The following is a 13448-nucleotide window of genomic DNA, read 5'->3' as shown; positions in this document are numbered from 1 at the left end:
CCAAAAGGGAACCCTACTGCATTGTTGGTTGGAATGTAAACTTGTTCAACCACTTTGCAAAGTAGTATGGATGTTCCTCAAAAGACTCCACATAGGGCTGGGAAGGTGGCTCAGTGGTAGAGCGCTTGCCTTGCATGCCTGAGGCCCTGGGTTCACGATTCCCCAGCACCACGAAAGCAAACAAGAAAAAAGCCGGAAGTGGCTCTGTGGCTCAAGTGGTAGAGTGCTAGCTGAGGGGCAGCGCCCAGGACCAGAGTTCAGGCCCCACAACCGGACCCCCCCAAAAAACAGACTCCACATAGAGCTCCCCTATGACCCAGCAATCCCACTTTTGTCCATTTACCCAAATGATCCAAACAAGACCATACTAAAGCTACCAGCACAACTATGTTTATTGAAGCATTATTTACCATAGATAAGAGAAATAGTATGTTTTTAAATACCATATATAGGAATGTTACCTATGTACATCCAGTACTGTATTGACCATACAATCAGCAATTTAATATCACAACTTGCCATGTAAACATTCCAATCAATTCAAACAAGACACTGAATAATAAAATTAAATAAAAAAGTCATGTCATAATCCAGGGTATTTTAGATATTACAACCAAATATTTGTTTAAAATGGCACTTCACATTCATCTGCTCAGATGCTACATTGGTCATCACATAATATTTTGAGACTTGATTATCTACAAAAATCCTACACTGGTCAGTCTCCTAGTAGGCAAGTTGGATATGGTTCTTCTCTGCACAATGTTTACATTTTGGTGAAGCAACAACCAAACAGCTACCATCCAATGAAAAGGAAAAGAAAGAGAAATGTGTAAGTAAGAACACACATACACCGGGGAAAATGGAAAAAATCTTTAAGAAGAGGACTGAGAGGAAGTTCTAATTTTTGGTGAGATGATCAGGAGACAGGAGTGGTAAGACCAAAAGAAGGGATTGGGATAGGCAATCATTTCAGGAAGAAGCCGTGGTAGGGGAGATGAGAGAGGCCAGGAGGAGTAGATGTTACAGAACAGAGTTAACTGTGATTACGGCTGGAGGGGTAAGTAGGGTCAACAGAGGATAAATGTTTGATTTGAAAAGGGAGATACTAAAACACATGCTCATGGGAATGATCTTGAAGAAAGAAATTCATGATGCAAAACAATGAAAGTGTAACTACAGGATGTTAGCAAAACCACTCAGATGATATAAAAGCAGTAGAGAGATTTAGGAATTGGGGGAAGAACCAACCCTTAGGAGAGATGGGTGTGAGTTGGATAGTTCTAGTGGAAGGAAGAAGGGCTTCTGACAGTTTTCTTGCTCAATGGATGACAGAAGGAGGCCATCAACTGTGAAGAACAAAGGAGGAAAGAAATGTGAAACCACCTGAGCCTCCCAAACAAACTATGGATTATCCCAGCTTAAGATCCATGTATAACAGAGCCTCCAACAGCTTAAGTGGTACCTTCCTCAGGGTCCTGATTGCTCACTTACCAGAAATCTCAGTGTACAAACCATGTCACCATTCCTAATTACAAATTAAGCCCAAGTCTTTTTCTCTCTTATGCTGGCTTGTTAAACTCTAGATTTTGGTAGCTAAAGAGACATAGGAGGCTTGAACAGAAGATATTTGCTAGGAAATTAGCCTAACTGCTGGGAGCATGACCACTCTGCATTCTTCAACAAAGAAGGGTTCCATTACATTCCTAGAGACTGTGTTAAGCTGCACCAGAGAGGATAGGATACTGTTAGCGCACACACACACACACACACACACACACACACACACACACACACACACACACGCACACACACACACGCACACACACACACACACACACACACACACACACACACACACACCTTTGTCTTAAAGAACAGGGAGGAAGGAAACGACTGGATTGGAAAGACATTTGAATTTCTCCTAAACTGGAAAGACAAAGGACGCCAGGGCTAAGATCTGAGTATGTCCTTGAGACTCAGGCCTTCTCATGGAGGCTCCTGAAGGAATCTGGTTCTATGATCAAAGGAAAGGATAGACCACCCCAGCATCATGAAGTTAATGAGAGTCCCAGTTAAAAAATAGCAACAGCCTGGAATCAGGCTCTGAGATGGGACATTTTGAGCCTGAGATTCAAAGATGGGCTCCCTACAGACAGAAAGGAACCTGCAATTGACCAAGTCCTCAGTCCTTGGTGAAAAAAGAGGGAACATGAAAGAGTCCACATTTTAGGAAGTCTATGGAATGGTTTTGGTTCTTATTGGGATGTAGAATGCTGCAGGAGACCCTCATTTCTGTTGGAAAAATCAGGTCAAAGTAGAGAATGTACAAAATTCTACCTTTTCTTGTGTCCATAAGAGTTGTTTTGGCAAGTCCCCCAGAAACCTGTATTCCAATAAGTAACAATTTTCCAAGAAGAAATGGGGCATCCAGTCTGCCATACTAAGTCTCTCACATCTCTAGGGGAAGCTGACCTGTACAGAGTTTTATCTGCTGGAAATAAAGCTTTGCTCTTCTTTTTGTCACTTAGGAGTCGATGAATACCAAGTTGATTTTATAATCCCAATAATTAGAGAATCCAGATTTTCAATTTTGTAATAATAACATCTATCATTCAGGTAGCATGGATTGTGTACTAGACACTCTCCAAAGGATTTAAACTCTAAAACAATGCCATGAGGTATATCCTATTATTATTATTATTTTATCCATAAGAATCCTGAGACAGGGCTAGTCCTCCAGAATTGATGCTCATAACTACTATGGTGTGATCTGCAGAAATCTATTTAATTTGTCTGCATTTTGATCCACAGGATATATCTAGCCTGTGTAGTAGAAGATCCTGATGGACCATGTACCATGCATTCCCTGAAGAAATATACACTATGATAAAACCACAGACTCTATATTCTTCAACTTGATAATTCATACAATAAATTACCTAATGCACAAACAAATGTTTATTGTGTGCTTGACAGGCATTAGTAAACATTGAACACTAGATAGAATATAGTAGTGAGCAAATCATGTCTAGTGAAATAAATGGATATTAAAGAACAAATTTCATAGTTATATGGTTGAAAATGGTAACAATAGTATGAGAGGAATATTCATGATGCATTGACAATAATAATGGGAGTTGGTGGTTTAGAAGGACTCATGTGATTAGGCCAAACATTAGGAAATACATGTAATAGCACATGATAGAAACTCAGTGCTGAACAACTAACCATCAACTTAAATGCCAAGACCATTCACATATCAGAAAAGATCAATTCACAGTTTTATGAAACCTTTGATTGAGATTTGGCATAGCCTAAGTCTTCATTTTTGAAATTTTTTTCAATGTTGCCTGCCTGTGCAAACCTTCACACTCTGAAGACACAGTCTATGGTTGACTTTTCTCTGCCCTGTTTAATCCTGACAGTTCCATGATCAAGCTTAGAGCAATATTCTAGGGAATTCCAACTTATTGCTATTCCAGTCTAACAAGTTTATCTTATCATTGACTACTGTAGTTTCTCTGGTGCTATTCTAGCTCTTTGACTACATGAATGTAGAACTAACAAAATGGCTCAAAGCCTCACTGATTCTGGTAGAAGCTTGAAGAAGCAATTTGGGGACAGGACAGATAACTTGGTAGGAGGATCACAGTATGAAGTGATTTCCGTGAATTTATCACACAAAGAATAAATAGGTCATTGGCCTTGCAGATCGAGATGGTATTACTGGAGTCCTAGAAATATAACTTATTAATGGACAATGAGATTTTAGTTTTATTTTTTCCCAGTATGGGAGCTTGAAATCAGGGCTTTGTGCACTTTCAGATTTCTTGCTCCTGGTTATGAGCCATACCACCAGCCCTGCTCTTTGCTTGTTATTTTAGAGTAGAGTTTTAGTGCTGGAGTTTCCCATCAGAGCTTGCTTCAAATTATTACCCTCTAGATTGGAGCATCCTAAGAAACTAAGATTATAGGCATGAGCCAGTGACACCCAACTAACAAGTTATATGGTGTAAATATAGTAGTTAGTTAGACCTGAAAATTTTCATGTGATGAGAACTATACAACTTGCAGATGGGGATGGGAGGGGAAAATTGGGAGAGACTGAGGTAAGGTATGACAATGTTCAAAAAGAAATACACTCTGACTTATGTAACTCATTTGTACAACAACTTGAAAATAACAATAAATAAATTGAAAAATAGAATAAATATAGGAAAAAGGAAACCAAAATTAACATGGTAATAAAGAGTATGGTAGAAGAGCACAGAAGTGCAAGTTAAAAATTCACATGCCATTGTACTTAAAGCTTCTAAGTCTTGTGCATCTATTTACATTTCGCTGGCCAAAATAAGTTGGGGGGGGGAGGTCTAGAAACAATGGGATAGGAAAGCATATCTCTCTTACCATTATTAACAGCAGTAACATTGCACAATTGCTTATCCAAACACCACTGTAGAATATTTTAATTCAAAAACGTTTTAGGCCAATCAAATTTATGATATAATTTTTATGAGTTTGCAATTTTGTGTTTAAAATATTTACTTCCATATTGTACTTTTTTATAATTATATTCAAAAGCTATATAATATTTCACTAAATTAATCATAGTTCCTCTATAATTTAGTCATTTAGATTTCTCCCAGACTTTTGTTCCTTATAATAATCATTACTGGTATTATGGAAACCTTTGTAAATTTCTTTCTGGACATGAAATTCTTTCTTTTGACTAGACGCCCAGAAGAATAATAACTGGGTCAAAGAGTGAGAATATTTTTAGAGTTCTTTAAATAGTTTGACAAATTGCTTTTCAAAAGTGTGGTAACAATTTTGACTCCTATTTGCAGTATGTAAGAAGCTCATTCGTACCACATTCTTACTGGAGTGGTATTATAAATGATAGGAAATAGTTCTGAGACAAGTTCTTGTCCCAGGTATATTTGCCTTCCATGTATTTTTTAATTTCTTTTTTTTTTTTGAGTAAGATTTGAGTCAAATAGCCCCTGCCAGAAGTTGGCATCTTTGAGAAGATAGAGATTCGGAATGTCTAGTAGATAAATCCTCATTTTCTACATGCCTACTTAATAAAGGAGACATGAAAAAGTCATCTACTGAGTAAGTACATTAGTAAGTTAGTATGGGATTTTATTTAAATGTTATTTTTTTTGATTAGTCAAGGTGGAACATTTTTATATATTTGTCTAAACCAGTTTTGTTTTTGCCTCTGTTACTTGAGCATTCTTTCCTTTGGCTCATTTGCTTATAATGACATAGTACTCTTCTTATCAAAGTAGGTTAACTCTTGGGGCTAGGGCTATAAATCATTGGTAGAATTCATGCTTATGTTTTGTAGGGGAGCTGGGTTTTACCCCCAGTACTGAAAGTCAATAAGAAAAGGGTTAAAGATTAACTGTTTATATAACATAACAGTATTCCTTTCTGGTATAGCCAATATCTATCTCTAATATATTGTTTCACCTTTAATCCAATTGTTACTTAGGGATATTTAAATTATTTTTTAAATATAAATCTGTCAGTTTTTGCAAGTTTTCTGCCTAGGTGAAATTCTGAACTGATTGTTTTTCCTAAACAGTTTATGATTCATAGGCTCCTGTATTATGTGATTGTGAATGAAGCTGCTTTCTAATGAACAGAGGAAAATGGATATTTTATATCTCAAACTACTTCAACCCTTAACATTTCTTATATGATTCAAGGGCCACTCAGAAAAGATAAATTACCCTTTGTTCTTTTTGATCCTTACACTGTATTCTTCACCTCAATTTAGTCTAATTTTTCTTTTCTGTTGAGCACAAAAGAAACTGGACAGATTAGCACAAATCAATCATTCCAAACAGAAAAACAACCCTTAGAAAGTGTCCTGGTCTCAATGAATCAGAAGAGCCAACTTCATAACTGAAGGAAATGTTGAGCTCAGAATTACGTAATCCAAGTCCACTGTAATTTGAATTGCTAGGGTCGTGGCCAGATGGCACACAGTACTGTGTCTGGAATTTAAGATGAGGTAACTGGTTGTTGTGGATGAAACATTGTTCTTAAGGGCCACTCTGGAGTCATTGACCTCCACCTTTTCAAGATGACTTCACCATGCAAAGATATATAAGTGGGCCTGGGGACTAATGGCTGATTCAGAAACACTGCAATGGCCACTTCATGGCCACAAAGTCAAGTTACAGCCTCTACAGGGAAGAAGATCTTTCAAGAAGTCTCTATAAAATCTGGTGCTTGATACTGTTAACAATATAACATTGTTTAGTTGATGGTTCTCAAGTTATGTATTCTTATAGCATTAAAAAAAGAAAAAGAAATCTAAGAGTTAAGAGGAAACTTTTGGAAGTATGTTTGCTACCTTGACTGTGCTGATTTCACAGATACTTCCATATATCAGATTTATCAAAATATATCATTTAAATGTGTGTGTTTTATAGCAGTCTTACTTTAGTAAAACTTATTTTTGTTCCCGTGCGGGCCCTGGGGCTTTAATTTAGGACCTGGTGCTGTCCCTGAGAGTTTTCCCTCCAGGCTAGGGCAGTACCACTTGAGACACAGCTTCACTTCTGGCTTTTTGGTGGTTCATTGGAGACTAATTGGTGCCCAGCTAATAGAATCATTTTAAAAAATATCGATCGCAGCTGGATGCCGATGGCTCACACCTATAATGCTAGCTACTCCGGAGGCTGAGAGCTGAGGATCCCAGTTCAAAGCCAGCTCAGGCAGGACAGTCTGTCAGGCTCAGCTCCAATTGTATACCAAAAAGCCAGCAGTGGAGCTGTATCTCACGTGGTGGAGTGCAGACTTGAGCAAAAGAGCTCAGAGACCGTGCCCAGGCTCTGAATTCAGGCAGGATGGGCGTGCACACAGAGAGAAGGGAGCCTGGCAAACTCAAACTGCTGAATGGTTTAGAGGAAAGCATCCCAGATGAGTGTTAGGTCCACGGGGAGACAAGGCCCCTTCCTTTGGATTTTCCTTGGTGCCTCCTGGAAGTCCCTGCCCAGCACCTGTGAACCAAGCAACCACTCTGCCTGGGGCAGTGGGTGGTCCCTCAGGCTCTGAGTTCCCCACCCACTGAGGTCAGCCCCGCCTCCGCGTGGCCACACCCCTAGATAGGCTCCTCCCACCACATGCCCCGCCCCGTGTTGGGCTCCATCTTGTGCGGGCAGCGGTTTGGCCATGCCCTTCCGGAAACCGACTTCGGCCTGAACAGCATGGCAGCTTCCTCCAGGGCAGCCTTCGGTCTGGTGCGGGGACTCCGATGAGGAGAGGGTCGCTGGGTCCCGGGCTTCCCTTCCCAAGGTCGGTCTGCCTCCTGCCTCCTCCCCCCTGGAGCCCAAACTGCTAGAGGAGCGAACCCCACCCCGACCTCTGCCTGCACCACTGCGGGCTGCCGCCCGCGACACCGCTTCCGGTTTCCTGCCTACTTCCGGTGAGCGACTCCTAACCTAAGCTCCTGCAGTTGGTCTCTTTCAGGTCCCCCCAGTCCCTGCAGTGGGCTCTGCTCAGACCCGAGTCCTCCCTAGCCTCCCACCCTCAACAGCTGGCCTAAGTCCTCACTGACTCTTCCCTGTAGATCCTCACCTGATTTCCTACATCCTCACTTCCCCCTCCATCTTCACTGGCCCCGCCTACATCCTCACTGACTCCACCCCCTACGACTTCACTGGACTCCTCTCCCTCCATCCTCACCGACTCCACCCCCCAAATCCTCACTGGCTTCACCTGCTGTGTCCTCACCGAGTCCTCCCCTTATGTTCTCACTGACCCCTCCTCCACATCCTCACCAGACTCCTGTTTCATGGTTCTTATTCCAGTAGGCTCCCATGAATCTCTCCCCATCCAGGTTACCCCTGGGGATGTCTTTGCACTCTGTAGATAGATATCCTTTTACTCAAGACTTTGTAAAGCAGACCTACCACCTTATCATTTATTGCAATATAGTCTAGCTACAATATGAGTTAGATATTTGGTCTCATTAGCCCCCAAATGGGACTAGATTATAATATTCTCAGAAATTTGGACAATTGCTGCTGAGCATTGGTAAATGGCCAGAGTTCAGGCTTTCTTTGCTCTCTGTGCTTGTCCTTCTCTTTGCCAATCTAGCCCAACTTTCCTTATCCTCCTGGCTTAGGGGCAGCCTGTCCCTGCCAAACACCTAAGAGCCTGGAGCCTCTTCCTGAACCCAAAATACCCTATCCCCTATTCGACATTGAGGACTCTGGTCCTCCTTCCCATTCTAAACCCTCTGTGCCTTCTCTCACTGCTGCAGCTCCTTTTTATTCACCTCCTGCAGCTCATACCCGATCCTGTACTGGTGGCTCACAGCGTCCACCAGCACACTTATATCCTCTGTGGGAGGTGGCAGGGGCCAAGGGAGTTATTCGTGTTCATGCCACTTTACAATGACCATGGGAGAACTGACCCTAATAATTACAGCAAAGAGTTTAAATACCTTGTTCAGGCCCGTGACCTCACTTGGCATGCTCTGTGTGCAGTGCTATCCTCTACTCTTACTCCTGAGGATAAGGAAAGGTTTGGTCAGTAGCCCAGGCTCATGCTTATAAGACTCACTGTCTAGACAATACCTTCCCAGCAGGGGCATAGGGGCGATGGCTGTATCCTGGGAGGGGCCCAGTTGGGATTACCAAAATAATGCTCCTGGAGGGGAAACAGAAATAGGAGGATAACCTGCCTTTTTGATCTCCCCTACTCCCCCCCTCCCCATCTCCCCTTCTGCCCCTCTCTCCCTCTTCTCCCTCCTCACCATTCCTTCTCTCCTCTCCCTCTCCTTCTCTCTCTCTCTCTCTCTCTCTCTCTCTCTCTCTCTCTCTCTCTCTCTCTCTCTCTCCCTGTTCACCTCTTTCACTCCCCTGCCCTCCCTCTCTCCTGTCTATCCCTGAACTCTGGGAATTTCCTTTCCATAACCCTTACAATGAGGATAGAGAAATTAGGATTTGCACTCTAACAGAGAATGTGCAGTCACAAGATTCCTAGGAGAGCCTTGATGGCTGGTGTAGGGTTTGAAGGTGGCTTGTGAGTCTGGTGAGCTTAGGTTAGGCTTTCAAGCATGTGAGGATTTGGAGGTGATTTAAGTACCTTGGAGTTCTATTACTAGGAAAGCCATGAAGTATTTGTAAGTGATGAAGAAACATCCAGAAAAAAAATATTGTGAATATTGTTTAAGTCAGTCAGTAAATATTTAGTACCTATTATGGATGAAAGTGCTGAGACTACAGCTGTGAACAAAATAGTCACAGCTACCCTCTCATGTTGTTCATAGCCTAAGGGAGAAACAGACATCACACCAATGGGCGTAAATAAAAAACTGAACAATCACAGTAAACAAAGTCATCTTTATACACCAGAGCCTCAGACACTTCTATTTTTCTGGGTCCTTTCAGTTTGTAGTGTCCTTTCCTAACAGGGTTGGCCAATACTGTCACAGGCTGGTGCTCTTTTGTTTGACTTCTTGAAAAGCAGTAAAAAATTCAGTCTAATAACTTTATTTCTCAAATCTTCATTTGGCTATTTTAGCCAAATGTCCTCAGTTCGCACATGTGGCACATAGAATATTGGGCATCAAAATGTCCAGTTCCTACTTCCCAGACCTGTGATGATGTGCTACGATGGTTCTCTAGGTCCTGGACTGTGGATGAAATGAAGATTTCTAAGTAGCTGGCTTTAAAATACAGAGATGAGGCTGGATTATCCAGGTGGGTCCAACATAATCATGAAGTTTCACAAATTTGGAAGGGGGAGACAGAAAAGTTAGTGTCTGTAGGATACAATGTAAGAAAGATTCACCCCAAATGCAGTGGCTTTTAAGATGGGGGAAGAAATCACCAGCTCAGACTTGTAAACTCTAGAAGTTGGAAAAGTCAAACAGATAGGATCTATATTGCCTTCAACCAGTAGCATGAAATCCCCTCTGTTCCCCTACCTTACCTTCCTCTCCTCTCCTCTCCTCTTCTCCTTTCTCCTCTCCCCCCCTGATCACCCCTCTTCCCTATTCTTCTTCTCCCCTCCTCCCTTCTCCCTCATCTCTCTATCTCTCTATCTCTGTCTCTTTCTCTTAGACTTTCTCTCCCCATTTAAAAACCAGTGGAAAGAGTTTTAAGAGAATTGAGTAGATATGTGAAGCATGAATTTATGAAAGTGGAGTAGGAGCTTTTATATTGAATAGCTAGGATTAGACTTGAGCCACCAGTTCCCAGCTTCTTTATGAAACTCTTTACTTTTCTTCCCTGGTGGAGCAAAACAAGCTGACAAAGAGCTAGCATGGCTAGGAAATTTGGATCACTTCAAGTTGGCATCATTATGAATCTGTGATTCTCCTAAATTTCCTGGACTGTTGTAAATGATTTAGAGTTACATGAAATCAATGAACTTCTCATATTATATAACCCTTGAAGGTAAGAAATATAATCTACTCTACTTAAATCTTATGACACTATGTACAAAATATGGATGAATCACAAAGGTAACCCATGTTGATGAATAAAGTATAGGCCACTGAGTTAAAGGCATCTGTAAATGTCATCAAGAAGAGATCATTTAGTTGATATGAGTGCAGGCATATTTAATATTTCAAAAGTATGTGTTTTTTTTTCATGTTTACAAAAGCAATGCATATTTGTAAAATAAACCATGCTTTGCAAATAAATGGGGATACAGGTGGACCCATTGCAACAATGAGATGTACAAGACATTATGTCGAAAATCGAACTTCACAACTTTGGTGGGGTGAGGGGGGTGGGGGGGTAAGATGGGAAGGGATGGAAAGGGGAAACAAAGGAGGAGGTAACATACTTGATAAGACTCATTACCTTGCCCATGTAATTGTAACCCCTTTGTATGGTATTTTCACGATAAAAAAAATGTAACAACAACAACAAAAAATGTAAAATAAGAAAGTAAATATTCCATATTCCCTGAGATAACTTGTTGACCCCTGAGTGTAAATTTACACAAATCTATTTTAATACTCACATCAGTATATCAAATTTATTAATTTAAAAACATTCCCATTGGGCAGCAGTGGTTGAAATTTTAGCAACTCAAGAAGCTCAGATCTGAGGATCATAGTTTGAAGCCAACCTAGGCAAGGAAGTCCATGTGTCTCTTAGTTTTAATCAATCATGAGGAAGCCAGAAGTGGAGCTTTGGCTCAAGTGGTAGAACCCTATCCTTCAGCAAAAATGCTCAAGAACAGTGCCTAATCCCTGAGTTAAGTCCCTAGACCAGTGCAAAATAAATTAAAAAAAAAAAAAAACAATCCCAAGGCAGAAGTGTATTACATTGTATAAATCTTGCAAAAGAAATTCCCAGGAATAAGGTGTGTGTGTGTGTCTAACCATTTATAAAGAGGCTGAGTGTATCAACTACTGTCAGTTATCTATCCAGGAGAATCTTGGAAAAGAATAAATCATAAGATAGCACAAACAATAGAAATATTCCTAAATGTATCCAGTCCTGTAATATTTATGAGGCATCTACTTTTATGTAAGAGTTTCATGAGGCATTGGAGGTGCAATTTAGGTAAGACTCCTAGGAAATACAATGGATAAGAACTTGTCCTTGATGATAAGGAGTTTAAAGTTGTGAGGTAGACTTTTTCACAACTATGTCTGATTCTCATCTAATTCTGTACCTTACACACTGGCACATGTATAATGTATTCATTTATCAGACAGACTAAACTTTGTCCTCCACTATCCAAACTCACTCAGCACAAAATGTTACAAGAAATGAAATGAGAGAAGCTTCCACATCAAAAGCTGGTCTGAGAATTTCTCAGTTGATCTATATATAATTCCGTATCTTCACTGTTCTGTTAGACTGTTGTTGGCCAAAGGAAGCAATTTAGTTTGAAATGCATGTCCAAATCTTAAGTCTTATAAAAATTTATTCTATTTTTAAATTTTATTTACTTTTAATATTATATTATGTACAGAGGGGTTATAGTTACATTAGTAAGGTAATAAGTACATTTCTTTTTGAACAGTGTTACCCTTCCCTCATTTTCTCCCACTCCCCCCCAACTCCCCTCACCTCCAAGTTGTAACGTTCATTTCCAACATATTATCTATCTAGTGAGCATCACTGTTGTATTGGGTCACCCTTTGTCCCACCATTTCTATGAATCCCCTTTCCTTCCCCAAATCATAAACTAATATACAAGACAGTGGGCACAGAAATCAAAAACACTGTCAACATGAAATAAACCAAAAGGGAAAAGAAAAGACAAAAGGAAGAAATAAGAAATAACTGCAAGCTGTACATTAAAAAATGTTGTTTCCATATCTTGGAGTACATTTAAATGAGCATCATTTTATATGGTCACATGCACATAGCTATTGAGCCATTTTGATCCTCTGTCAAGATTATTCTCAACATATTATACTTACTACAAATGAGAGAAACTGTGCAGCCTGTGTTCCTTTGGATCTAGGTTACTTTGCTTAATATAATTTTTTTCAAGTCTTTCCATTTCCTTACAAATAGGTCAATTTCATTATTTCTGATAGAAACATAGCATTCTATTGTGTGTATATATATGAATGGATCAAATCTTAAGTCTTTCAGCATAGGATCTCTTCCCTTGGAATCCTTCTTCCTCCAAGGGATTTATATCAGTTCTGAGAGTGCCCAACAAAGTGGCAGAATTACTCATTGGTGCTGGGTGCTGGCATGTTGTGGGAAAGCTGAGCAGGGGCTTTGATTCCCAGGGTTTAGGGAACTGAGATACACACAGACACACAGACACACAGACACACACACACACACACAGACACACACACACACACACGTATATAAATGAAAGTATTTTGGAAGAATTTTTATTACAAAGCCATTGCTGAGATAATAGGCAGGATCACTGAGGTGTCCTGCAAGGTAGTTCATACAGTCATGTCCACTGATTTCCAATATGATGGTACCTTTTTGTTTTTATTATCAGATGTGTGATGATCTCAGGGATTCAACTGACAGAGCATAAAGGAAATAAAATCTATAGGGCACTGATGAGGCGGTGGGTCTATTTTTATTCATGAACATCACAAATTGATGTCTCTAGAACTCATGTACATGCTCAAGTGATACATTATAGATTTGGGGCTTGGTGAAACTTATTAGTCACTCAAGCACATTATCCCATATGGGTTTTTGGGGGTTTTTTGGCCTGATCATGGGGCCTGAACTCTGGGCCTGGGCTCTATCCCTTCAGCTCTTCAGCTCAAGGCTAGCACTCTACCACTTGAGCCACAGCGCCACTTCTGGCTTTTTAATTTTTCTGCTTATGTGGTGCTGAGGAATCAAACCCAGGGCCTCATGCATGCAAGGCAAGCGCTCTACCAATGAGCCACTTCCCAGCCCATCCCGTATGTTTTTTTCCTTTGTAGAGGAAGGTGACAACAGTCATCATTTTCAAAG

Source organism: Dipodomys merriami, unplaced genomic scaffold (genome assembly GCF_024711535.1).
Source record: "Dipodomys merriami isolate MVZ:Mamm:240054 unplaced genomic scaffold, mDipMer1.0.p SCAF_4, whole genome shotgun sequence".
NCBI lineage: Eukaryota > Metazoa > Chordata > Mammalia > Rodentia > Heteromyidae > Dipodomys > Dipodomys merriami.
The sequence above is the reverse complement of the archived record's forward strand: the minus strand, read 5'-3'. Positions refer to the sequence as shown.